The sequence below is a fragment of the Neodiprion pinetum genome, chromosome 2, assembly GCF_021155775.2.
Source record: "Neodiprion pinetum isolate iyNeoPine1 chromosome 2, iyNeoPine1.2, whole genome shotgun sequence".
Taxonomy (NCBI): Eukaryota; Metazoa; Arthropoda; class Insecta; order Hymenoptera; family Diprionidae; genus Neodiprion; species Neodiprion pinetum.
In genome coordinates, this window is record NC_060233.1 from 32,211,915 (window position 1) to 32,236,150 (window position 24,236).

At 37.4% G+C, this 24,236-nt stretch overlaps 1 protein-coding gene across 15 annotated transcripts in view; it reads left to right on the forward strand.

The window, feature by feature from the left end:
* LOC124211507 (nuclear receptor coactivator 2) overlaps positions 1 to 24,236 on the forward strand; it is a 59,190-nt gene that overhangs the window by 8,826 nt on the left and 26,128 nt on the right. Inside the window, exon 1 of one of the 15 annotated variants that reach the window (XM_046610629.2) lies at positions 23,598 to 23,733. The exons of the other annotated variants lie outside the window; for them this stretch is intronic. The gene's annotated coding sequence lies outside the window, so the exon portion shown is untranslated. Of the gene's footprint in view, positions 1 to 23,597; positions 23,734 to 24,236 lie in introns of those variants that run through there. 15 annotated transcript variants of the gene reach the window in all.

The following is a 24,236-nucleotide window of genomic DNA, read 5'->3' on the forward strand; positions in this document are numbered from 1 at the left end:
CGCTGCTGCGCTCAAATTCGAAGACTTTTTTTTTTTTTTTTTTTACACATATAAATACACATACCTGTTACATGTGCCGCATCGTCTGTATAACTGAATGGTGTATGTTTTACATAGCGATAATCTTATCAATCGTATCGTGAAAACACGACGCGTATTATATGCATACGTTGACGTTGCTTTGGTCTTGTTTTTTTCATCATCCACTTTCGCTGTAAATATAAACATCCATCCGCGGCGATTAATTATACAAAATGATAATCATAATTATCGAAGAAGAAGAGTAAAAGAAATAAACAATTTCGAAAATACAAGTATATCGCGTTATAATAATGTGTATGTTGTTCTTGTTATTCGTTGAAAGTTTGTCGATGATTGATTAGAAATGTATATTGTAATGTGAAATCTTGGAAGTTGTTTTTTTTTTTTTTTAAATTTTTTTTTCCGTTCTTTCCTTTCGAACGAAATGCAATTTCAACACAATTGTTTTACACGCGAGCATTGATTTCTAAACTTGGAATTTACTTGCAATTCCCGCGCCCAGACTTTTCGCGTCGATGAATCTTGTGTTCTTAGCTAATCGTCAAAATTATATAAGCCTGGATCTGAACGTTTTTTTTTTTTTTTTTTTCGTCAAATAGATCCACCAATTACAAAATCACTCTGTTTCAATCTTCAATTCTATGAAAACGAACCTCCTCGCATCTACTATAATTTCACACGTTTCTAATAATTTTATCGGAGACTCTTTATAAACAGAATATCTTGAAGCGTTATATTAATTTCGTTATTAAACCGGTCGATCAGAATTTTGAGTCTGGGTGCCAGATACCGAAATTTTGATTTCCTCCACGCAATTAGATGAAAGAAATTTTTTTTTTTTTTTATGAGATGAAGTTTGTTTTTTATTTTAACGCGGTTGCCACTCCAGCTGCTTATACTATCAACCGAAAACTTCAAGACTTATTCATCAACGTGAAAATGACAAAAACAAACTTTATAAGTAACAATTGAAGATTTTGGTTATTATTCGATGGATGTACAATCAAATTTTATTCATATTTAATTGTCGACTGTATTGTCAATGACCTTGTTCTCTCTGTTACCTACACATCTACGATTAATTTCACCTTGTCTCTGTATTCCTTCCCTTATTCTTACTTCCCCGATTCTTCAGTTTGAATTTTGCCGCTCCATGGTTATCGTTTTTCCGTAGACGAAGAGCGCTGCATCTCTTCCGGTGTGAGAGAAAGGACATTTAAAGTTATTGTTCGCGTGAATCAATGCCGGGGAATGGTAGGTGGTGGTGGTGGTGGTGCATCAGCGCCACGTTCTTCCTCCATCTCGTTCGGTCGTTTGGTGCAGCTGCGGAGGAGAGGAACAGGCATCAGCATCAGCATCAGCATCAGCAGCAGCAACTTCGGCAAGCGAATTGAGATGCGGCCAAACTTTTGCGAGGGGCAGTGACTCCTGCAGCGGGGCATGCCTTAACCTTGACAAGCGTTCTTAAATTAGGTTTACGTTCTGTTCGAAAGCGGAGTTTACGAGCCCCGTTGTTGCCGTTAAACTGCATCTCTCTGTGAATTAACAAACGTATTAAAACCGAACGGAGATCCCACGTAGGGCGAAGAAAATGTTGGAGGAGAATTAAAAAAGGCTGTCGCGAGTAGTTACCTGCAACCAAATATTATAAAGAGAGTAAAAAATTGGAGAAAAACTGCCGCTTCTTCCCTGCATAATTATTTATCGTTTAAGAATTTTTTTTTATTTTCATTTCCATTTTTATTTTTATTTTTTTATTAAAACGCTGACAGCCTTTTCGAAGTCTGATCTTCGATTCTCTCATTGTATACTCGGTGCGAGATCTGCGAAGAAACGAAATTCTGTAGATAACGTATCGGCACATTTTTTCTTCGTTATTTCAAATTTTTATTTATTTATTATCATTGGTTATAGTTAATTTTTTAAGAACAGTTTTTTTTTTTCTATACTCGAATGAAAATCGTCTTCTTGTACTTTTGTACGGATATGAAACGATGATTTTCGACATTCGTACACGTTCTCCGAAAATCATTTCTTGTTTATCTTTTCGTGGTGACAACATATTCGTTGCTGTCGCTTTTCGGTCGCAGGTTATTGGTGACGTAAGAACGCGTAGTATTACAAGTTGTTGCTGCTGCTGCTGCCGCCTCGATGGTAAGACGTAATTTTTGTTTAAACTGCAATCGTGAAATGATATGTAATGCGGGAGTTTCAAAATACGGACAAATTTAGGAATACCTGTCATCCTGCTTTTTATACGCCACATACTTGAACTTCGTGCTACAGCAGCAGCGGCCGAATAAAACGGAATACTACGCAGTGGCGGTTATTGTTTAGACCACGTGGTGCTCGATATGCGGGAGGAAAAAGAGAGGAAGAAAGATAGAAAGACAGAGGCAGAGATAGTGAGAAAGAGAGAGAGAGAGAGAGAGCGAGAGAGAGAGAGAGAGTGAGAGAGAGAGAGAGAGAGAGAGAGAGAGAGAGAGAGAGAGAGAGAGAGAGAGAGAGAGAGAGAGAGAGAGAGAGAGAGACTAAAAATATGTTCTAGATATAATATTCAGCTTATTCTATGTTACGCAAAATGTAAATGGGGGAATATTGAGTTACGTAATGTGCGGTGGATAATATTATCGTTGATCTTGTTACACGATAATTATATTGGATACTTGAAAGACATATTTGAAGATTACCATTCCCTGTTGAAACAGTGCTTACATAATAACACAAGGAAAACCCCGGGAGAATTCTCAGTGGTATTAATGTTTTATTATTATTATTATTATACTATACCGTTATGTGTTCCTTGAAATTTAAGCGCGTGTTATGTATATATATATATATATATATATACGTATATTGTATATTATATACCTTTGATGTCTCTTGCGTCGTCGTTGGTCATCTTCGTTGCAGCTTCGGCAAACCGTTGAAATTATCACGGTGACACAATCACAGAAACGACACGGCGACGACGAATTATAGAAGTACAGAGAGAATATGCTTTATTTACTATTAATAAACGTATATTCGGATATGGTGTAACAAATGTTTTGTTATTATTATAAAATTTTATTCGAGCCAAATAATGATCGATAGAAATTTGTTAACAGTTAACAAATCATGTTTGGGTCAACTTGAATTTGATAATAATAACGAAACATTTGTTTTGCCATATCCACGTATGCATACGTTTGTTATTAACAGTGAATGAACTGTTTACTCGGTGTACCGTCGGACTTCAAGGAGTGGAAGACTCGACGTTTTGTTTAGAAAGTTTGTTCGGAAGGTCGCGATATCTTTTCTGTCGTTACACGGTGTGTATGCGCGCAACACACTACCCTGTAGTAAATATAATCATTTTCAATGTAGGTACGTTGTTTTAACGCTTATTAAGGCGAAGTGGCATAGTTTTTTTATTGAGTTATCAGTACCGATGTACGTAACATTGTTTCCAGTTTTGTTGTCACACCTATTCGCCCCCGGGGATTCAAATTAATGGCCTTGTATTAGATTTTTCCATTCGTACAACGTAGGTGGGTTTAGACGACATATTTTTTCAAACGGTTATTCGATTCTCAGTATTCCTTCCGCAGCTGAAAATTAAATCCTTCGTTCGTTATTTATTGTCACTTTTTTTTCCCCATTTTAATCCAAATTCTTATTCTCGATTCAAAAATGACGCGCATACTTTTTTTTGGAGGTAATTATGATGTTTTATTAATCGTAAGTAAATTAACAATGTTAGTAAATATTACGTATAGATATGTAATCCCGTTTCGTACTATGCTTATAGTATTCAAAGACACAAATTACGCTTGTCAGAGTATATGTCCATGAATGTTCGAATTTTTCCGCTGTGCGGCTTTCAAACAATCGTTGCTACGCGTCGTTGAACGGGTGCTGAAATCTCCAATAAACTTGATTTACAAAAGCAAGCAAAGTATTCGCAAATAAATGTAAAAATAAATTCTTGATTTTTTTGTTTCCTCTTCACCTCAACATTTTGATTTTCCCCAATTTTTACGTGATCAGACGTTTGGATTGATTAATTATTTTTTTTTTCTTGTCCTCTTCTGCTCGACTATTTTTACTTGTATCTTGATAATGGGATTGAAAAATTTTATAATCTGATCTAGGCAAAATTTACGCTGAACCGAAATTAATTATCAAAGAGCGTTGGTGGATGGCGTTCGAAATTTTTTCTACACTACAGCGTTACTCGTTTTCGAAAAAAACCGCTCGGTTTTCACCTCCCAAGGAAAATCATTAAACTAGACGAATTTGGGTCTTCGCGCAGCGCGTCAGTCTCACGAAATTAACGACCTCTGCATCGCCTTAGAAGAGAATCGATCAGAGAGGTGAATTCGCACTCGCATCTCGAGCCTCGCTATTGATTAGGCTACTACAGATTGACGTCACAGAGACCGACGGCAATATCCCCCGCCACAACGACCAATTTTACCAGAGTTTACTCTCTACGGAGAAGGCTCGTGATACGCTTTTACATGTATATAATATCACATATATTTATACTATACATGTTTATATCGTTTGTTGCGTTTTGTTGCGCAGATAAAACTAGAGGCTATAAGTTATCGGATTTTCGAGACTTTCGCCACGATGCTGGCTCTTCACGCCTTAATTATTTTTGATTTCTAATACTCGACCCTTTGACCCACGATTATTCATAACAAGAACTTTGTCAAATTTATCGCAAAATTCCTTCCTTTGTATGAGCTGGTGATATGAAGTCCATTCAACTCAAGAGAAGCGCGGTGAAATTAGTTGACTTTGACGAAAAAAAAAAAAAGAGCTCATCACAAGACCACACTCTGTGATATTCTTATATAATATGTACTTCAAAAAGTTCCCAATGCGTACGTAATTCCTGAAACTGGAAGTCATTTCAAGAACGAAATCATACAGTGATTCTTCGCTCGAGGACAAAATTGTTTCTTTTAAAAAGGCTGAAATTTCTTTGACGATATCATAATGCTTTTTTTTTTTTTTATACTTGTAATTAAAACCTTGGCAAAGTTTCTGGTATTCAAGTTTCCTTGTACATGTTCTATTTAACAAAGGTTTCTTTGCAAAATTGTATTCGTCGACAAGTGTCTATACTTATATATAATTGAAATCAGAGCAACGGCGAGCAATATGAAACCTTTCTGGAACCTTAGAAGCGCGAGTTATAAATTGTTGAAAAATTGTTTTTAGTGTAGGAAATTAGAGCAGGCAGTTATCGTTAAACTGAAATAAACGAGTCATAGAAAACTTGCAGTCATTTGTTTCGGATAATAGTTTTCTTGTTATCTTCTTTTTTCTTCTTTTCTCTAATTTTTCGCTGTTTCTATAAAAATAAGACAGTTTCAGAAAATAGTTATTCGACAATAATGCGACTGTAGCAGATTGTGTGCGAGGGAGAGAGAGAGTTTTCCCCGATTTGTCAGAATAAATTCGAATTCTCGTTTGTCTTCTTTGACGACTAGTCACATATGCCGAATCATTCTTCTCTGACGTAACTTTCAATTTTCCCGCACAAGTAGCAGCTCTGCACATGGCAGAAGTTCCATCAGGCTTTTCCCTTCTTCGTATTTCTATCACGTCGTTTCTTTTCGCTTTTGTAGGTCATGGTTTATGGTCAGCTAACCTTCGTTCTTCCCACACAGCGGTCATACCAGTCATTCGTACTCATATATACGATCTATACATTACAAGATGTGAAAATAATGGAAATATCATGGGCTTTTTCAACCATCGATAATTCGAGGACGTAAGATTTTCTATTATCACCATCGCTTACGCGCTATGTATACATACGTGACGCGCGATGTATACACACGTATTACCTGTGCAGATGTAACATTTTCTTCCCTGCAATGACCGGGACAGGCATTACCGAGTCGCGTAACTCGGTTACGAGATATATAACCGTGTATACCTAACTCGTCGCAATCCGCATCGCGTAACTTCGCGGCCGCCGCCGCCGCCGCCGCCGCTGACGTCGAACAAGTCAGGGAATATCGGTGAGTAAAACTCAATGTTGGCCTCACACATATATAAGTTTCATTGAACTGTTACCACGGAAATCACATTAATTGAGGCAAACGAAATAAATGATGTACGATAATTGTATACAGGCAACGTCACGGTACGTATAACAACAAGAAAAATATTAATAATAATAAAAACATGGGGTCTTTCGTGCTCACGTGATTTCTTGTTATGTGTATATTTTGTAAAGAAGAAGGTGCGCAGCTTTCTCGGAGTCAAAAATAGAGATAGCCAAATTTCTCAAGCGGCGTTTTAAACGGGATGAATTCGCCTCAATGTTACTTTTTTAGAAAAATTTTTTGCCACTTTTGTTGGACGCGGTACGCACTTTTGATTAAAAACCTCGAAAAAGCAAGGCTTTCTAGGGGCGGGTAAATATGGAGGGGAAAAAAAATTTGCATCATTTTTTTAAATCATTTCGAACCAATTTGAGGGATGCAGCCATTGAAATTCGATTTCATTCTTCTTGAGGACAGGGTTAATATATATGTGTATAATAGAAGCGTTGAGTACAAAGATCGTCGAGTTTTCGCGACCGCGCGTAGGCGGCCGACAACCTTTGTGACTCAATAATGGAAAGATGTAGGTACTTGGTACATACAGAAAATATTTCGCTCGATTTTCACGAAACTCGTTGCTGCGAAACAAGAAAAGGAGAGAAGAAAAACAAACGGCGAATAAGAAATGAAAAGGATGAAAAAGTACTAGCGATTTTTTTTACATTGAATTCTATGTCGGTGTGGTAAGAGAAATAAATAAACAAAAAAAATAAAAAATTTGGCGTAACACGTAAAAATATTCGGAGGAGGGAAAAATTATATATTTCATGACGTCATCGTCCCGCACGTAACGTTACAACTTATATTATATGCATAATATATGACGATTCGTTTCCGTTATGATTTGCTATCGTTGTAAGATATTCGCGATTTAAGTATATCATATATTAATGAATGTATTTTTATATACCGTCGCGGCTAATCAAGTTCTTTGCCTTTCTTCGTTCGCTCGATCGTTTTTCGCAACAATCTATTCGTCGTAACAGCGCGTTAAAAATAATCTTTATCGTAGACCGGAAATGCGTCGCATAATTGCAACCGGAGATTTGCGGTCCAGCAGACGTTGTATTTGAAACGAGTATACGTATGTGCCTGGTTGGTCGGTGGTGGAAATGACTTCCTTCCTTTTACAACCAGGTTGAAGTACGTATATTCATTCGGGAAGAAAATCATTATTTTCCGATTTTAGAATGACTTTCAACAAGTTGGCTTTCGAAAAATATGGGTGTGTTTGGTTCACTATGGTTTACTAAATTTCAGACACTTCTAATGGTGCGTAGTGACGATTTCTTTTCAACATGCACCGTTACTGTAACGTTGTTATTCTTGCCCACATTATTTTACACGAATATTAAAAATTCCTTCAATTTTATCATTCATGACAATGAGAAAAGAGCGTATAAATGAAGAGAGAGGGAGAGAATTATTAGACGTATTAATTAATTAATTAATGAATTAATTAACGCTATCGTCGTCGAGATATAATAACATCAATATCGTAAAGGCCGCGTATTTACACACCCACATGTACGTAATTATGCGATCCTCTGTTCAAAAAAGATTCACCTCAATACGATCATATCCGTATTAATACATACATACGTCTCTTCGTACATGCAGCGCGCCTATTATCAATCCATCGAACAAATTCGTACATATATACCGTGTTTCTCGTAAACACAGAACAGCTGACAGTCTCGTCTAGTATTTTTACTTTCGTCTGGTCGCCGCGTTGCGCTCGACGAAACAATTGAAATACGCATGCGTCGGTCGACGCAACGACGCTGCCTTCCCTCGTCTTCCCGACGGTCGGAACCCCGCATACGGATTTTCGATAATATGACGCAATAAAACTGAAAACAAACAAACGAACGATAAGAATAATTTTTTCAAAAGAAAATATTCAGAGAGAGAGAGAGAGAGAGAGAAATCGATAGAAAAGTTGTTTGACGCAGGGGCGTTTTAGATGTAGAAGAGAATAAATAAAAAAAAAATAAATAAATAAAAAAAAACCCCTGGATACATGCTTGAAATCGAATAAAACATAAATAAAGGGAAAAAAAATTTGCGGTGCATGACGATATTCTGCATTTGAGCCTGGTACCAGAACGCATGCGCGCGCACCGCGTATGACGACCTTGACCCCTGTTTATACTCTGACTGCTGTCCTTCGTAGACTGATCGATATTTTGTGCGCCTCTGTCCGTCCTTCCCTCTCTTTCCCTCCCTCCCTCCCTCCTTTCCTCCATTACCCTGGCGACGCGACACCGTCGAAAACCTCCCTCTAGCTCCTCGTCGTCGTCGTCGTTACACCCCGAGCGGTAAAAGCTGAGGCAGATCGCGGAGGAAGAGGTGGGGGTGAGTGTTGGGGGGCGGTTACCCTCCGGCAAGCAGTGATGTTAACGCGCGTCGCAACACTACTAAATTCTCTCTACTTCCACCCTCGTCATATCGATTTATACCAACCGTAGTCTCGAGTCCGAATTACGCAGCGGGGCAAGACCACGACCACCGTTCTCCGTGCCTCCCGTGCTTCTTCTTCTCCTGCACCTCCTGCCGAATTCTTTTCTGCCGATGCCGTCGTCGTCTGGCGCTTTGTTAATGTACACCGTATACCTCTGTACCTTACTCTCCCGTCTTGGTAATGATAAAGTGGGTGACGAAAAATTAGGGAACAAATCATTTTTGTTACCTTTCATCGTGAATAATAACTTTTAAATTGTTGGTTTTTTGAAAACTAGTTATTGGCATGTTTTGTTTTTTTTTTGTTTTTTATCGTGGTTAAATAGATTTTGAGACGTAATTGCGAAGGTCCGAAGGGAACAAATTTTACTACATGCATCGTTTGACTAATCTTGCTAAAACTAACTTCTTCAGCTTTGTATTGTATATTGAAGAGTTGGTAACATTGAAGTAACGAGGCTTTGATGAAAATCAATACTTTGACACTTAAGAATATGTATGTTATATATAACGTTGACGCAACTGGGTCTTGTATTTAACGGGCGGGGGAAAAATATATATATATATATATATATATTTTTTTTTATCACTCTAACGGAAAATCATCAGATCGTATTTTTTAATTTATCATCGAAAAATGTTGTCTTACAGCGGGTGTACAAGAAATTTAATATCATTGATTTTATAACTTATGCGAACGCAGTCAAGTTTTATATTACTGTAATTTTGAATGTGTGGTATATTTTTGTTTAATCGAAAAAAGAACAATATATTGTCCAATTATTTTCATATATTTTCTCTGCTTTATACGCATGATGTTAAACAAGATGTTCGTGCAAAGATTCAATTGAGTTTTTGTTTTTTTTCTATATGTCAATATCAAGCGTTCTTTCGTTGCGTAAATTTGATTGTACATTGCTTGTTTATTAAGAACGATTTTTCGTGAAAATACGTCATTCCATTAACGTTTATATAAACTTGAAAATCATTCCTCTATGTCTTCATCATCCGTATCGTGGATCCGGTTTAATGTTATACGTGGCATAGTTTAGCTGACGCAATGAACATTGCGGAAAAACTCTTCAATGCGAAATCCTACTTTTATTCTACATCTTAAATTGAAGAAGATGACATGAAAAAAATCAGTAAACCACGTTTTAGCGAGAGTTGGGTATTAGAAATCAACCTTACAATTAGATAGGCTCGGGTGAATCTTTTAATTACGAAAATTTTTTTTAAACACGCGTTAAAACGTTTTCTGAAACTCCGCCGGATGATAGACAGGCGAGAATTGCTTTGTATGTACATGCCTTGAAAATCGTCTTATCTATCTAATTCGCCGAGCAGATGTATAATATATATGTATTTATTTTTTAACTTACTTACCAACATTACAACTTTGCAACCGACCATTTAACGACCTCGAATTTCCAACTCTTTGTGATGCTATGCGGTTTTTAATTCTTACTTTTCATTTGTTATCGAATTATCAAAGACACGTTTCTCGGTGGACAACAAATTGGCTTTGATAGTCTATTTATATATACGTATAGTCGGATATTACTTTCAATTCGTTGTTGCTACATGCGGTGTGAGATGAATTTTTTAAAATTGATTTTAAAAACTTTTAAAAATTTCAACACGCATTTAGTCGATAACGTACTTTAAAAACTCTAGTACTAGTGTTCAAGGTGCGATTCGAATGATTTTGTATTTTCATTCTACGTACTGAAAGTTTCAGAACGAGTGCAGCGAATACGTCAGATTACCTTTCGAATAAAGTTGCATGTTTGAAAATATGCATTATGCGGAGTCGATGTGGATTTTAATATTTTACGATTGTTTTTTTTCTCCCTCTTCTCTTCTGGTCCTGATCGGAATTGCGAATAACCGTTGAAGAGAATATATATATATATATATATATATATATGTATCCGTCTCAGTATTACATTTTTTTTTTGTTTTCAAAGTCTCAGTACTGCCTGACCCCCCTTCTTACATGAAAAGACACAGATCAGTCTCGAATTCTGTATTTGAAGGAGCTCCGACTACATTTTCGATAAAAGTAGCTGAAAATTGTATTATTTAAATGGAATAAAAAAGTGATTTAGGGTTAGACCGTTCAGGATAGTCGAACGGTGAAATTATTTCTCAAGCGAATCAGAGGTCATACCTCAGAATCCGCGGTTCAGGTATTCTTATCTAAAAAGTATATCCTGGAATCGCTGCATCGATAGAAGAGAAAAAAAAAAAGGAGCGAACGAATCGGTGCGCGATTTATTTTCAGCCCATTATAATATCAGTACAACGGTATTTTGAATAGAATATAAGTAAGGAGAGAGAAAAAAGAAAGATGCAATTTAAGTGATAAATGACGCAGTAACGTCGTATTGCATGCATTCCGGCAAGCAGCTTTGTTATCGCTGGATGATGCGGGTAAATTCTTAGGACGAACGAAATGAAACAGACTCGGCGCGTGAAAATAGAAAACAAAGGCAACGTTGATGATTCATGTATCTTCGATAAACGCATATGTATATACATATATATATATATATACTCACACACGCACCCACACACACACACACATGCAATATATATATATATATATATATATATATATATATATATATATATATATATATATGTATATATATGCGATTTGGGTAAACTATGGATAAGATGATCACATTCAAACCTAGACGACTTTCTAATCTATTCCTGGAGCTCAAAAGAGACGAACCTTATTATACCTTGCGCAGAGTTTTACGTTCCAAAAACAAAAAAAATCCGTTGTTTTTCATATGTACATACATGGGTAAAGAATATATATACATATACAATAATAATAATAATAATAATTCTTTATTCATCGCAATTATATATGCAATTATTTGAGGAAGTAAGGAGCAAGTACGTATATATGTATTAGGGTTGCACGGAGACGTTTATCTCAGCGATATCTTTGATTTTTGAGGGTAGCCAACAATTTTTAGATTTTTCGACTCACCCTAGTATGTATGTATCTTTTGTGATTTTCGAATCTGAGACGGCTTGAGTTACTGGGTGAAAGTTTATAGTTTACCGTAGATACTATCGTAATGTCATAAAATTAAAAAAAATCACCAGGAAAGTTCAACTCTAGAAGTTAGCATGCCTAAAGAAGATTCGAACATCCATTCGCTCGAATAGAGAGATACATGCTTACGTACGAGGCACGTTTTTACGTAAAAAAAATTTCCTACCGGTCTTTTGATTTCATCGGGTCGAAATTGTTATTATTTTTCTGTCGCCTTGAAAGCGTAATGAATAACAAAGACGACAACAACGATAATAGCAATAATAATAACAATGCTAATGATAATAATAATAATAATAATCATAATCACGCGGGAGTGGTAAGAGTAAACTTTTACTTGAGAAAAACTGGGTAATGTCACGATTAAAATAACGAATCAGTCCTTCAATTCCGAGAATTCATGGTTCACCATTATCTCAAAGAATGGCTCCGCACTTTTATTCGTTTAGCGAGAGTCGATTTTCAGCGCATTCCGCAATTCGCCAGGCATCGAAAATTCAAGGGTATTGCACGCGGGCGTGCAGGAAAGAGGATCCTGGATCCTTGATCTTGAATTGCTGGATACTCGCCCCCCCCCCCCCCCCCCCCCCAACACTCTTTAGAACGGTGTCCTATCATAGTTGTGTCGGGAGTTCTCCTTTGACTACACACGAGGCACACCAGTCGTACCAACCTCTACGCCTTGTGTGTGTGTGTGCTTGACAGAAAGAGATAGAAAGAGATTTGCAGAGCTCACGGACGGTCGGTTAAATACACTTTTTTATACCCGTGAATCGACGACGCTTCATGACGTGTGTACCGCTGCTGCCGCTGCCGCTGCTGACAATAAGAACGCACCTGCGTCAGTTTATTAGCCTGCCTTCTGTGCAGGCTGAGGAGAAGAACCACACGTCGATGTATGATGTACGGGTAGGATATACCTGAAGCACCGCCATTCCAGCATCTCTGCCTACCCACCAACCTACCTACCTATCTGCCTTTTACACTCTCCAAAGCAGCGTGTTATTCAAGGTCTCTCGTGTCTGCAGCGGCGGAGAGGTCTTGTGCAGCGGATCTCTGGCCGTGCTGCTGATTCTTATTTCTGGCGGAGAGGAAACCGACGGGCAACGACGTGCTTTTTTCAACACATACGGACGGCATCCGTGCGACTTTGAAATGAGTAATTACTCGCTCTCTTTCTCTCTCTCCTCCCCCCCCCCCCCCCCCCTCCCCCTCCTCCTCCTGCGGCTTGCTCATTTCTTTTCTCAATGGGACACCGCAGCCAAAGTCTCAGAGGGTATATACTTTTTTCATTGTTTATTTATGCTTATTCTGCTGAAATTACCAATTTTATGCCGGTATACCTGATTCTGATTCTTGGATTATTTACAAACGATCCGGGAAACATTTTGGGCGATACGGAGAAACGTATTCCTGCCTATTTTATGCAGAAATATGCGACTCCTCGGTATATTGCGGAAATTTCTCTTTCGTTAGATATTTGATATACATACTATAATTCCGACTCGTCGATCTTCGTTATTCTCTCTTTGTTAATTGCAAGAGACATTTAACGTCCCGCGCTTCTCGATTTGTTTCAATATTTACAACTATTTATATTTGACTTGGATTTGTCGATGGGGAACGAAAAAATTTGCATATGTGAAAAATGGTGGAAAGTAGTACGAAATATCATTAAAAATGTGGAATCGAATCGATGCCATTTTAACACTATCAAATTTTAGTCCCACGTAATTATGTATACGATTTGAGCGAAAAATTCGAATTTTTCACATTCCAAGTGAATTATTCGCGACATAGGAAATAGTCATCTCAGCGGGTTTTTTTTTTTTTTTAATCGTCTCTTCTGCAGGGATTAACATAGTTTTCATTCGAAGCGTGGTAAAATTTATTCTTTTCTCGTATCTGTACTGTATAGTAAAAAAAATCTACCTACATGAAAGACACAATAAGGAAAGAACGAAAATGCTTGAACATTTTGAAAGTGAAACTTTGTGTAATAACAACCTTGCAAACGGAGGATCATTTTTAAAGAGAAAAGATCGATGATGAATCATTGAAAAAATATCTTGCTGCTTCGTCGTGCAGGAAATTCATTCGTAAATAAAGTTGTAAAACTTAGGAATTTCCGTTACAATCCGCGAGTACGCTTTTTCTGTTTCACGACTATGCGAAACATACGTGTGCATTGTTAACAATAAAAAAGAAATGAAAAAATAATTAGCGTGTTCATAAATTCTCAAATTCTTGACGCATCTAAACGTGTGTCATGTCTCACACGAAATTTCACCTATTCGTTTCAACAGGCGTTTGGAGGGGAAAAAAACAAAAGAAATCAATAATATTTCTTGCGATAATGACACGATAATGACCGAAAGTGATTTATGAGGCATCGAAGTGCAGCGAGACGACTTGTTAGCCTGCATTAGCGTGCGTTCGATGCGATACGACGTTTATCCTGGTCGCATGATAAAATCGGTCAATTCCCAAAGTCGATGAAGCCTTCAAACATGCAATAGCCATGAAATCGAAGGTATCCAGATACGATCGAATGATCGTCAGATTCTTAGACGGGTTTAAAATGGGGCAGCAAATCATATCAAAGTGTCCTAAAGTTTTCTCTAAATTTTTCGAGTCTCCAAGAATAAAAAAATTCTCGGCAATCAGCTGTACATTTTTAGAGAGTATCGCGGCAGCGGAGAAAACCGTTACATCAGATTCCGTAGTATTTTACACCAGGCAGCTCATATTTCTCGGCATACAAGCGCTGCCGGATCGATTTAATTCTTTCATATATTATACAAATCCATTTAAATAACGAGAAAGAACGCATACGTACGATTTTTTTTCCCTTCCTCACTGAATTCACGCGCAGTTATCAAAAATCTTTTTCATCATCCAAGTAAATGGTAGAAAATGACCAATCGTCATCGTATTCCGTTCTGCAAATATATGAATATTCCTTTTTCACGGTTAACAACAAGTTATACATTGCTCAACGACTCACCCTTGTATTACATATGTGTATATTATTATTGTTGTTGTTGTTGTTAATGATAATAATAATCTGAAAAGTATCTCGGAAGTTTTAAAAAAAATAAACAAATAAATAAATCGAAAAAGCAACACATTGTACACGCAGTATAGTACGTGTGGGCGTCTACACTCGTATGCATATCAAGCGACGCGCCGCCGGCGTGTGTCACAGGTCTCGACATTTACCTTATACCTCTGATAATTATACGCACACGTGTTACAAAAATAACTGACAATGAGGAGTAAATCGCGCGCTCGCTCACCCACGTATATGCGTGTGTTATATGTATGTATGCACGTATGTATGTATGTATGTGTTATGTTGAGAAGAGACCGAAACGACCGGGGCTATCGTTCCTGATACGCAAGCCGCGGCAAGGGGCAAAATAAAAGTCGCGCAAGGCGAATGGAGATGAAATAAAAAAAAGTTAAACGATACGAAACAAAAAAATTAAAAATAAAAAAAAAGGAAAGAAAAGACTGAAAGAAACAAAAAATAATAACGAGACCACGCGAAGACGCGTTCAATGATCTTTTAAAAACAAAAATATTCCCGAAGCAGGTGTAATCGCTTTTTTCTCTTATATTCCCGTTTCGTTCGTTCTCGTACAATTAGACGGAGATTGGTGATCGTCGTCATCGTCATAATATCACGTTGAGCAAATGCGGTACGGCGGGAAATCGGGGCGACGCGCGGCGTCGCGACGACGAAACGACGGTGGTTGGTGTTTGCAGAGATACGAGGCTCGACGTCGAGGTCTCACCGTCAGCTAACCGCCGCCGCCGCTGCCGCGGCCAATCCACAAGTTTGTACGCACGCAGGCCGACTTGATTTTGGGGCAGGTCAGGTCCGTCCGTCCGTTCGTTCGTTCGTTCGTTCGTCCGTCCATCCGTCCGTCTGTCTGTTCGTCTGCCGTAAGCCCACCCACCAAACCATTCGTCCGTCCGTCCGTCCGCCTGTTCCTCGACTCACTCTTGCCTACCGCGGATGTAGGTATTCGACGGTCACACCAAACCATACGACGATCGTTTTCGGGAAAATAAACGTCATTTTCTTTCACTGTCTTCAATTATTAATTTTTTTTTTTTTTTTTTGTAACACTAAATCAATATTTACTTATTGTCTCCCCGATGCGTCACAGGTATTGATATGAATGCACATGTTTTCGTGTATGTATCAGGTGTATACAGTATACAATTATAAACCTAGGATCTGTCGTGTAGTTGAATTTAGGTATAGGTATGCATAATGTGTGTGTGTGTGTGTGTGTATGTGTATGCAGGTTGGGGGTGAAAAGATTTTTCATCATTTGTGAAGGGTGGGTTGGTGTAGATATGTGTATGTATGTATTGTATGTATGTGTTTATATTACGTATGCCATGGAATGCCTCACATACGTATCTATCATTCTCCGTTTTTATTCAATTTCTTTCATCTTATTCTATGATCTTGTATGTAACCATATTATAGAGTGTTCCGAAAATTCCTCTGAAAATTCGACATGTATGCTGACGTATGTGTTGGGTTTTTATATTATGCATGTGTAACGGGGCACGTATTTTCAGGAGAAATAACGACGTGTTCGCGATGAATGAAATTATTTTGATGCGGATGTTGTACACAAAAGTAAAACACAGCGAAACGAAACGCAAGAAAGATGAAATAAAGAAAAGGAAAAAAAAAAAGAACGGAAACGAAATAGACAAATATTAAAAATAGAAATAAGTGGTGGAATTATATATGTACAACAGGCATACACGTGTATAACGTTCATACGTATATATGGTAGGTATATTTGCAGGGAAGTGCGCAGAGCTAATAATAATTGAGACAGCAAGAAGAATCTATTTTTTTTTTTTTTTTTTATTCTTTTTGTTTTTAGCTTTTTTAACCTTATTTTTTAAAATGTGTGACGTTGGTAGAGTAGTTTGGAAAAGAAAATACGTATTTGCAACGATAGTCGTTTCTGGGGAAAAAATTTAACGAAAATTACAAGTATGTATAATACATTAGAGACGCGCAGTTATTTCAAAACCTTACGACGTCATCTTACACACTCGAAATATATATTCATAAAATCAATATTACCTCGCTGCTTACAGACAATTTTCATAAATTCAAAGATATTTTTACCAGTGATAGCTGACAGACAAATAAATCGAGGACGACCCAATTATGATGGTGATTATAAATGTATCATCGATTGCTATTTATATACTCTTCTATTTATTAACACTGAATAGCGGAGAGTTAACGCGTTGTGTGGCAAAAAATAGAAAATAATAATAATAACAACACTAATAATGATAAAGTTGCAAAATATTTTCTTTCGGTAAATTATAAAAATATTCTTAAAACATTTAGGTAAAGTTTTGTGGTGAAAAATTCTAACATTACGATGACCTTAATAATTATCGCGTATATTTCCCAATTCGAAGTTCAAGGTGTCTAAAATAAAGACTGTTCCATCATGCAGTTACGGTAATATTGCAGCCGGTGTATAAGGTACATGCCACATGCATCCTCATCGTTTGCAGATCGCTTGTAAAACGGAAGATATCAACGTAACCTTCCAGTTCTTTCGCGGCTCGCTGATTTTTATCCAAGATGGCTGAATTGTGCGGCAGCGGCGGCTGTGGCGGCAACAACATCGTAGAAGAACAACCGGTGGAATAAAATACGTTTTATAATATATGTATACATATTTATTGTGAAATTTTTTCGCTCCCGTCTTCGCGTGTTTTTTATTTTTTTATTTTTTTTTTTTTAATTACCTTTTTACTTCCTCGTTCGAGACAAAGTTTCAGAATTCGATTACGATTACGAGATATCATACAGCTATGATTATTTTAATATGTTTCATCAGTGCGAGGGAGTTTCTTTTTTTTCCAACGTTATTTATTTAATTTTTTTCCCCTCTCTCGGTTTCTTTCCTTTTATCGTTTTTCACTTTTGATTCTTTCGCCGCTTGCAGAATTATACGTATCGAGATATTTAATCCAACACGTCAGAGGTGATGACGATTTCACCGATCGTCGTCGGGGCCTCGGGAGAGACGCCATTTTGGGACGGTGATCTAAGCCAAGTGATATACGACTGTCACTTGTTACCGCGAAAACCGCACAGAGTCTCGTTTCAAAGGCTATACACTCGATTCTCGGCATACCTAACTATTCCACTACTCACTCGCCGCACCTGCTCGCGTTTCACACACACACCGTATTGTAGATACGAACGTATTTCTTCGTCAATCCGATCCGCTGTATACAAAGATATATACCTAATTTGTATAAACTGTAATAGAAACCTCTGAAACTAACCGAATCTCCCCTCATCGAATTAGATAAATAATGTATGTATTTCATTTGCACTTATACCGGGGACTGACTATTTTATAGGTCAAGTTGTAGTTGTGATTTTAAAGAAAATGCAAGTCTTTTCTTCCGCTCCACTTTTGTGATCATTTCCTTCTATATTTTTCAAATGTTTGAGGCTTAGTTATGTAAGTATTATTATGGATAACGGATCGTTTGCTAATGATAATTGTCATTAGATAATTTCGAGGGTATAATAATCTTTGTAAAATATTTCATATTATACCACAATCCCGGTTCATTCGATTTTAATTGTATTGAAATTCTTTTTATCATCTAATCTATTTTAAGCACAAAGTAATATTTTTCAGGTGGTGAAAACCTTTCTCCCCGTTTGAACGATACCAAAACCAAAAAAAAAAGAAGAAAGAAAGAAACGGAAGAGATCGCTTGTCTTTTGTGACAAAATAAATAGCGTACGCGTACAACGTTTGTTTGACGAACAATTATCACTAGGATCAAGTTGAGCCTTACTTGTCATTTCGGGATATGAGGGGGGAAGACGAGATAATTTGGACGTGACTAAATTAATATTTACTTTAAGGAATATAAATATTTGATTAAACCGTTGTTACAGATACACACGTTCGTGCCGTTGTATCAAAACATTTTTCACTCCGGCGCATAGAGTTCCCTAATCTCGCGACGATAGTGATCGTCGTCCTTGTGTAAATTTTTGTTTATTCTTTTATACCCTCAAATTTTTCTTTCATTCATTATTTCTCATTTAATTACGTACACGAACGAGTCCAACTTCCGGCGGCGATGTGGAACCGCATTATTGCACACATATCGTAATGCCGCCTCAATTCATTACCTTATATATACTTCACTACAACCGACTTATGCATCATATTCTGTTATCAAATTCTAATCTCTTTTGTTTCGTCGTTGCGAACCGCAAGAATTAATGTGGACGAGAAGCGTACACGTTTCATGTTACACATGTCTCTCTGTTAGAAAGGGTGCGTTTGAATGCTTGAATGCGCATGTCGTAACACGTATGTAAATTGTATGCATATATATATATATATATATATACACACACACGCGTATATACGTATATATTGCCGTGAAATCTCGCTAGCTGCTTATCAGTCTCGCCATAGTTTCCGGAGGTTGCGATATACCGACTATGATTAGCTTCGAATGACGTTAGTTTTGCCCGTGAAAAATAGAGATAGGAATAGTAGGAGAAGGCCTGTCCTTCGCGTTGTTGTCGTAGGTGTATTATGGTGCCTACTTTGTCGTAGTCGCCTTACTGCCGTTTGCCTTTCGCGATGGATCGGCGGTATATATGTTTTATGATTACGGGGCGAATACCGAGAGTGGTAAAGAGATGACGATGCTCCCAGTCCTTGGCAATCGTTACAACTTCGGAATTACATATCTACGCGAACATTTTGACAAGGTCAGTCCTTGCGATATTATTGTACAAGTAACATACCGAACGTCTATTACTCCGGCAATTTATTATAATTTGATTTATTTAGTTTCGGTAATATGAAATTTTATATTCTGCACTTTGACAGAGATATTTGAGATGTATGTTTTTTATATTCTACATAGCCAATAAGTGTTTCAGTTTAGTTGTAATCAGTTTTTTTGATGTATTTATTAGGTTTTTTTTTCTCCGATGTGGATAATATTGTAGCGAAGCATGCAAAAGGGATTAGAAAAAAAAAGGATAAGCAACCACGAGATAAAGCGTCATTAGATGATCTTTGGTTGCCAATTATCGCGTATCCTGGTCGAAATTTTTCGTTTTCAATAATTATCGGAATAACACAATATTTCGGATATCAATATCAAGACAGGAATTTAGTGTTTTTTGGGTAGTTGTTATGGGTACCAGATTGAAAACTGTCGTGCCTGACGTTGAAAAACAAAGATTCGATTATAATATGCAGGTACATTGGTGCCTCGTTTTATTTTTTGATTTTGGCAAACAATTTAAAACAATTTTGAAAATTCTTGGAATTAAGTGATTAATTTGTAACATATGTGTCTGTTTTTTTTTTTTCTTTGAGAAAAAGCGTTTTTGACCGGTAATGAGATAACGATGAGATTAATTGTTTGAAACACTCGGTCTTGTACGTACTTTTTAAGTTTTCTTATTTTTCCTTTCCTGCAGGCTTTTAAGTTGGAGTGAAAAATTCTAAATGAATCTCAATTCTTCTTCGAGCAAGATATATCAAGTTCACGGAAAACGCACGGACGCAGAATTGGGGCAGGAATAATTTTCGAGCGAAAAACTGTCGAGTAACCCAAATTAACTTTATCAACACCGAAAGAGCACCTAATTTCTGCGTTCATTGATTACTCAAATTATACATCCTTGTTTAATATATTTCTCAATATTTCTTTACGTCATGCCAACAGACAAATGTTATACATAAGTGTCATTTTTTTTTTCTTTTTTTTTTTCATCAACAAATTGCCAACATAATTCTATGTTGTCACATTTAATTAGAACCCATAGGTCATCATCTAATTAGGCGATAATATCTGATCGGGCTTTCCAACTTTCTTTCGCTAATATTATACACGTTTTTTTTCTCCCCCGTTATATTGAAAAGCGAAAATGTTGCAAAAAAGAAGTATTTTTAGTAATCGATGGATTTTATGGTCACGGTTAGTTGAAACGCAATAATTTCCATTCAACTATTTTTCACTGCCATTGAAATGGGGGGAAAAAATAAATATTCATGCAAAGTTGCAGTATAATGTGGAAACCGACACACTGGTGTAAAAAGAAAGATGGATCAATCCGACTAATTGGCTTTTGAATAAGCGAACGCGCAGACCTAGGACATTGTATTTACCTTAAACCTGCTGTGTTAAAATAAGAATTAGGTTATAAAAATATAAAAATAACCATGAATTTCTAATTCCCTCACACTCGGTTGTTTGCGCGTGTATGTATGTATGTCTGTATATATATGCATACATGTATACGCATATGTCATACTTGGTGTTATCTGCATTTGCTCGCTTTTCGAAGGTCTGCTTGTATATTTCTGCAGATGTGAAGATTGTACGTTAGTTAGTTCAGCTGGTATACGCATACGTGTAACTAGTAACCATCATCATCATCATCATCATCCTCGTGTCATTTTGTGCGTCGTTCTCTGCAGCAGTTCGCATAATGCTGTACATGTTGTTCTTGTTCTCTTTTCTTTCGAGACGCGGTTACGAGTCGTGTGCTGTAAGGAATTAGATGCCGCGGGTATATAAAAAAAAAATCTTTTCCTTACATTCGATGCAGCAAAATTTTCGCCACGTCAACTGCCGTGCTTGCTGTAAGTGAATTACAATTACATATGTTATACGGTTTATGCAATCGTTGATTATATAATACGCATACCTGTGCGAACATAACCAGACAAAGTCGTGAATTGCTTGTGTAAAAAAATCCGTAGTGATGAGATGCACGTTTTCTCGATTATCTGAGTAATATTGGGGGAAAAAAAAAAAATGACATTTATATTATATGTGGGTATTATATTATACTGTGTATGTCAATACTTAAGGATTTTTCACGAATTATAAAATTAGTTATTACCTGCGCACATTTACAACTGTTTGCTGGTTATTATATGCAAAATCGTTATTTGCAAAATTTTTACTAACGAATCGTCTGATCTTCCACCTAAACCGCACATATATGCATCATAGCATTCAAGTACCAGTCAGAAGTCGTAATTTATCAATCACTGTCTTCCTCTGGCGCGTTTTATATAGATATTTGTGAAGCATAGAATATAGATAGCCTCTAGCGGGGACCCGAATCCCATACTTTAATATGTGAAATACTCACTCATTCGTACCGTAGTACCAGAGCATCGTGGCTGCAGCAACGACTCGGTTGTATAACGAATTTTAATTGTCGCATCTCGTGTCGAACGGGTCAATGTGGTTATCAGAAAATTCGTTATATACATATATCAGTTATAATTTGTGCGCCAAAGACATAATAATATAGAACTGACGGCATCGCCGTTTATTGAGACAGTTTTACGATTCGGTTTTTAATTTATTTTTAAAAATAATTTTACTTTCTCACATACAGATATACGTTTACGTGGTCATCCTATTTTCTCGTTTTCTCTTTCTCTCTCTTGGTATTTGCAATTTTTTTGTTTTGCTGGAAATATTTGTGTCGTCAATATTTATAAGCGTGAGATGTTATGTAACGCTAACAATCGGCCAGTCGAATGAAATCTTCCTGGAACGAATTACTAACAGATTAATTAGTCAAATTATTAATATCATGGCTTCAACAAATAATTGCGTACAAAATAATTCTTGTTTTATATATAGCTTGTTGGATGTGACAATTAATTTGTATTTTCATCTTTACGTCTCGTTCAGGTTTAATATCTTCATCGTACAATCTATAAGGATTTTGAATTTCTGGTAAATGGAATGAAAATTTCTTATAATTCTTATACTGCTTTTAGTTTCATGCAACAACAATAATAATGTCAATGACGGTCGGTTGCTCATATTTGAAACAAAATCAACAGTTATAATCAAGCACGTATATGTATGTATATAACGACGTTCCGTTATAGTACGTTTTGCCTTTCGTTAAGGGAGTGTCCTGGTCTACACTCTATACGCAATTCTGAACAAAAACACTTGAACTTATTTTCATTTGACGCGGAAATAAAGAAATGGTGTGGACTCTACGAAACCTACCATTGCGATTTCGTAAAACCGTTCCATTTCTTTATTTCTGCATCAAGTGTAAACGTATTTCAGTATTTTTGTTCAGATATGTGTACAGAATGGGGCTGTTGAACCCTTTTTTACTTCACGTCACGTCGAAATCGACCAGAGCACCCCCTTAATCTCTCGTCCTCGTCACTGTCTCTTCTTTGCGAACCGATAGGAAATTACAATTATATTGGAGGAAAAACAAAAAAAAAGATCGCTTTCCTACCGTAGTTCTTTTACACACATGTGTACGCACATATACTATACGTATAATATACGTAACAGTGCAAATCATTTCTGCGAATTATATACAGTGTAGGTTACACAACCGAGCTAAGTGTATAATAAAGAGGTACGATTGTTTGAATTCTCGATCGTTGTCACCATCAGTGATGTAGCTATTATTATCGTAGAGGGAAGAGCGTGATTTTTGTTCTGTACAGGGAATGAAAATGGGAGGTAGAGAGGGACCGATTTTTGGGCACCTTTGAATTCGGGGCAATAGTTAATTATCGCGTTTGCGTGTAACGGCGCTTCGTGTTTACTCTGCCTCTGGTGTTGAAAATTTTCGCGTGCGTAAGCGTGTGGGTGTTTACTTGCAATACCGTTGATCATGGCGGACGACATACGGTGGATGACGATGACGGACTGTCGGACTGTCGGACGGACGCAGGCGCACGACCGACTCTCGTCAAGGCGTTTGCGTCCGTTGCACTTTCTTTATATCGTCGGTTCGTATTGAGAGAGAAAAAGAGAATGAGCGGGAGAGGGAGAGAGAGGCGGTGGGAGCGAGAAGCTAAAGAGATGATAAATAAACCGGGATAGAGAAGGAGGAGAAGAACGATGGTGAGAAAAGAGACGGGAAAACTGCCGGCGTCGACGGACACGAAGAGGTAGCAGTAGGTAAGGATCGGTAAGGAGAGGAGAGAGAGGATATCGCGCCGCGTGACGCAGTAGGTGTGTGTATATCAATAACGCGATTACGAAGTCCCCGGCGAGCGACGGCGAAACGAACTCGCGGCCGCCGTTGCAGATCGGCGAATCTACCACCACCACCGTTGCCAACAGCGGCGAGCAATTTTGCGGATCTTTGCGAGATCAGCGCGCGGTAGCGGTTCGTTTTCTCTTATTTTATACATAACATGGCCATTATACTTGTATATTATACCTGTGCGTACGACGCTGTATCCCGAGAGAAAAATTCTCACACCTGTATAACGCGGCGGGTAGGTATCATAATGCAACATTTAACCATGCATCGACGTGACAACAGCTGGGCTCCGGTCGATTTGCGAAATATATCCGATATTCAACCGATGAATCGTTCTTTTATGATGTCCAAGGTCAAGCCTTGAACGAGTCGCGGAGGTCGTAGCACTCGCAAGATTCTCCGATGATAAATATGT